We start from the raw sequence: 4,492 nt of genomic DNA on the forward strand, positions 1-4,492 counted from the left end.
CAACAACGACAATAGAACAATGTCTGAATCTGCTCGAATGATGTAATTGTGGACTTTCTGATTGGTAGCCTGCTCTGACATCTGCTGTAGTAAATATAGGAGGGTAACATTGCTACAGTGTGCAGATGCAGGGCACCTGAGGGGAAGCTGTCACATGTTGGTGCCAACCTGCTACCCAAGAACCCAGTCCTGAGACTGTCTGGAGAGTGTCATCTTCCCCTGGGCTCGACTGTGCTGGCTCACTGGAACGGTAATTTTGGCAAATCTCAGTTAATTGTGTATTTGCATGTGTGTGTGAATGTAAAAATTTCCCTTATGTAGCATATCCTTCGCTTGGTCCACTTGCCACGTTGAGCTTAGTGGTATTATGTTCTCTAGCATCCCTTTCCCGCTGGCAGTCACTGGACTGTTGGCTGTCTGGTTACTTTCAACGATTCTGCTCTGCTCTTTTTTGGTGTATACGGTGGGACTGCTGCCTTTGCTGGTGAGGTGGGCTGCTCCTGTTTGCCTCGCTGTCACTCTCAACCCCCTGGCTTGCCTTCCCTTGAGGAACCATTCCTGCTCCCTGACATCTCTGTTTTCAAGGGACATAGCACACAAACCATGACCAGCAAATTAAATAGGTATTGCTAGTCAGAGCATCTGTGAGCAGAAGTTTATTGTTTCATATGAAAATCTGAATAGGATAAGGGAGAAATAGGTTACTCTGAATTTTTTAATGACACAGCCATGGCACAAGCTCAAATTCTCTGCCAATCCCTGATTTGGTTTATCCTGTGGTCTCTCTCGGAATTGAACATCTGATTCTCCATGCAAGAGGATGCAGACACAAAGAGGAAATGTCCCAAATTCAGGCTTTGTCCATGCCAGCCATTCAGACAAACTGAGTCAAAACAACTGACTCTGTAAATTTCAGCCCCTACAAAACCAAGAAAGCAGCAGCAAGCAAGGCTTATTGTCCATAGCACAAGATAATCTGTCATCAATCAGTACAGACAGGAACTGAGGTAAATATGAGAGAAACTTTTTATGAGGACAAGAAGAGTTCACAGGGATTCTGAGAAAGTGTGGGAGGAGCATAAAGAATGCCTGGAGAAATGCACAACACCTCACATTTTCAGATGGGAGAAACAAAGATTTCACATGTTTTGGGCAAGTAATTGGGACACACAGAGAAAATGGAACAGGCACAAGGAACTTCTGCTTCTGGTGGGTTGGAAACAGACTTGGTAAATGGCGAAGTATACAAAGTGTCTGGTATGCTGAGTCACTGAATTTAAGACAAAGAGAAATAGGGACTGGAGTGCAGGATCCCTGGAGTGAGACTGAATGGCGAAAGGAAGTGGAGCGAAGAAAGTCTGATGTGAAAAATGAAAGCTCTGAGGTGTGACATGGAGTCCTCACAGACACAGGGGGAACAGGGTGAACTAGAGCAGGTAGGGCAAAATAGAAGTTTTTCTTGTCCTGGAATGAGCACTGGGCACCTAAAGGCTGTCAAAAGTGCCTCTTTGTAGGCTCAGGGGTTAGAATACTGGTCACATATCTTCAGATAGCTACAGGATAGGAATCCAGATATAAGCTAGCCTTTTGGGCTTCATTAGAGTCAGTGGTGAGAAACAGGCACTCCCAGAGCATAGTTTGTCTCATCCTAGGGTAGCTATCAAGACTAGAACAAACTGATCACATTCTGCAGCTGCCGTTTCCTCAACCTTTACTTCAACAGGACTGCACGACTAGTTCATGTACAGAGGTTTAGGATGCTGAGAGCTGAGGTCAAGAGAGGTGCAGTCCAATGTATGTATCTAAAAGACATTGCAGGTGGGATCCAGCTTCCTAAACAGAAATGCCATCTGAATTTCAGTTGCTATACCTCAAGGGCATGTGTCACCCATAAATCATGCATTCCAGTTTCCAATCCAGTGTAAATCTTGTGAGTATTTTAGGACATGTGTAATTTGAACATTTACTTTTAGAAAGACAGTCCCACTTTTGTGATTGAGCTAATTGTCAAGGTCTGCTTAGGACCAACAACAAGAATTAGACACACTCAGAGGATGATTGAATCTTAATTCAGGTATCTGAGATAAGTAGAATGAAGTGCCTATGCCTGTACAAATGAAATGAACTGCAGTCTGCATATCCCAGGACCTCTCTGAATGTAAAGGCTAGGGCACACCCCCCTGCAGGATATGATGAAGAGCTCTGTGGGCTACATGACAGATTGTCTTTTCTCATTCTTCAGATTGCTTGTCTCACAGTACTGGAGAGCAGTTCAAGAAACTGGGCATTCTTTTGCATGCTGAAATGTTCTTTTTTTTTTCTCAGATTGCCTCTGCCCTGAAACAGACATGTCTGCAAAGTAAAGAATGTGCAATACGTCCTGTTTCCCTTTGTCTAGCACAGTAAATGCTACTACACCATAAAATACTCTAAAGTATTTATTTTCTTAATGATTGCCAGAGCAGGAATCCCTTAGTGGCTATAGCAAAACCATTTTTGTTCAGACCCAGAAAAGTTTGTATAGATTTCATAGTAACTTTGTTCCTAGCATCTGCTTTGATGAGGATGAGTGGTTTGGTTTTATTTTGTTTTGTTTTCTCTTTGGAGTCCTCTGTGGAGGAGGTGAATCAGGCAACTCTGAGACTGCAGACAAAGCAGTCCTATGAGGCATAAGGGCTGTTGATGTGTCAATGGAAAAAGGCACTACTAGAGATAAGTACTGTTGCACCAAGGAGGGGCCAAAACCTGCATTAATGGGGAAACAGAAGTCTATTTATGAAGATAGCAACTAACTGTGAAGTTACACTGGATTTTAAGGGTATAGATGAAGAGGAGCTAAATTAAAGATCAAAGAAAACAGTTCCCAACACTAAGACTACCTCCACTGAATAAAATTTCTGCTGTATAGTGCAGGGAAATAAGGAGGTTTCTAGGATGGGGGTTTCTGATCCAGGGGAGTGGAAAGATCATATCTCTTGGTATTGAAAAGCTTACTTTCCTCAGTTTCCCTTCTACATTGTTCGTCTCACAGGCATGTTCAGATGGTAGCAAATGGAGCCACAGAATGTAACCAACCCTGTGATGGAATTTGTCCTCCTGGGCTTCAGCCACAGTCTTGAGATTCAGCAATTCCTCTTCATGGTCTTCTTCATTGTCTACCTGATGACCTGGTTGGGAAACATCACCATCCTCACCACTGTTGTCACTGACTGCCACTTGCACACACCCATGTACTTCTTCCTGGCCAACTTAGCATTCACAGATATCACCGAATCATCAGTAAATACTCCTATTCTATTGTCAGGTCTCCTCTCCCAACACAAAACTGTTCCATTCAAGGAATGCATGTGTTTTTCTTCCACTTCATTGGTGGTGCTCATATTTTCCTTCTTGCAGTGATGGCAGCTGATCGGTATGTGGCTATCCATAAGCCCTTGCAGTACTTAACAATAATGAAATGTGAGGTGTGTTTAGGTCTAGTGGTAGGGTCATGGGCAGGTGGATTCATTCACTCTGCAATACAGATTGGTTTGCTTTTCCCTTTACCTTACTGTGGTCCTAACACCCTGGACAATTTCCACTGTGATGTCCCACAAGTACTGAAACTGGCCTGCATTGACACCTACCTGACAGAGCTGCTGATGGTCTCAAATGGTGGACTGCTTCTCATACCAATTTTTGTCTTGCTGCTCATTTCATACACTGTCATTTTAGTCAAGATAAGGAGGCAAGTCACCGAAGGAAAGCACAAAGCTTTGTCTACCTGCATAGCCCAGATAATGGCAATAAGCATAACTTTCATTCCAGGAATATTCATCTATGCTCGGCCCTTCAAGACACTTGAACCGGACAAAGTGGCCTCCATCTTCTTCACTGTGCTTGTTCCAGTGCTGAAGACACTGAGAAATACTGAAATGAAAAAGGCCATCAGGAGACTTGTTTCTAGGGTTCTGTCCTTAGGAGAAAAGGGAATAACTTAACTCCCTGCTGAATGGTCACCCTTTTTCTTTGCAACTGTTGTAGCTTATCATTATTGAAATACCTGAACTTCCAGCAAAGACACTTGCAGATGGGAAATCCTTTCTGGAGAACTGAGACAGAGGAAATTCAACTTAGGTCCCTTTACATTAAGTGTAGTTCCCATTAATACGGTCTGTGGAGTCTAGGGCAGGTTGCATCTTGTTAACACTAAATAAGGTGTGCTGAAATACCCTTTTTGTTATTTTCAGGAGTAAAGGGATCCCACTGGCTTTTCACTGGCATAATTTCTTTTTCTGTTACCATGTCTAATGCTGAGTGACTTGTCTTTTTTGAAAACCAGTCACCTTATGTCCTTGTCAGATAAAAATCAATTTGTGCTACAGAATGATTCTTCTTCAGGTACTTAATTCTTCTTGACACAACTCTAAGTTGCATGTACAGCCTACTTTTGATCATCTGGAATATAGTATTTGTAGCTTCACTGAGAAGTCTAATGACATAAGAGATTCTT

General features: G+C 42.8%; 1 pseudogene; it reads left to right on the top strand.

The window, feature by feature from the left end:
* The first annotated feature begins 3,051 nt into the window (after positions 1-3,051).
* On the top strand, positions 3,052-3,980 carry LOC104263646 (olfactory receptor 4D1-like; annotated as a pseudogene).
* Positions 3,981-4,492: the final 512 nt, after the last annotated feature.

The sequence above is a fragment of the Gavia stellata genome, chromosome 28 (genome assembly GCF_030936135.1).
Source record: "Gavia stellata isolate bGavSte3 chromosome 28, bGavSte3.hap2, whole genome shotgun sequence".
Taxonomy (NCBI): Eukaryota; Metazoa; Chordata; class Aves; order Gaviiformes; family Gaviidae; genus Gavia; species Gavia stellata.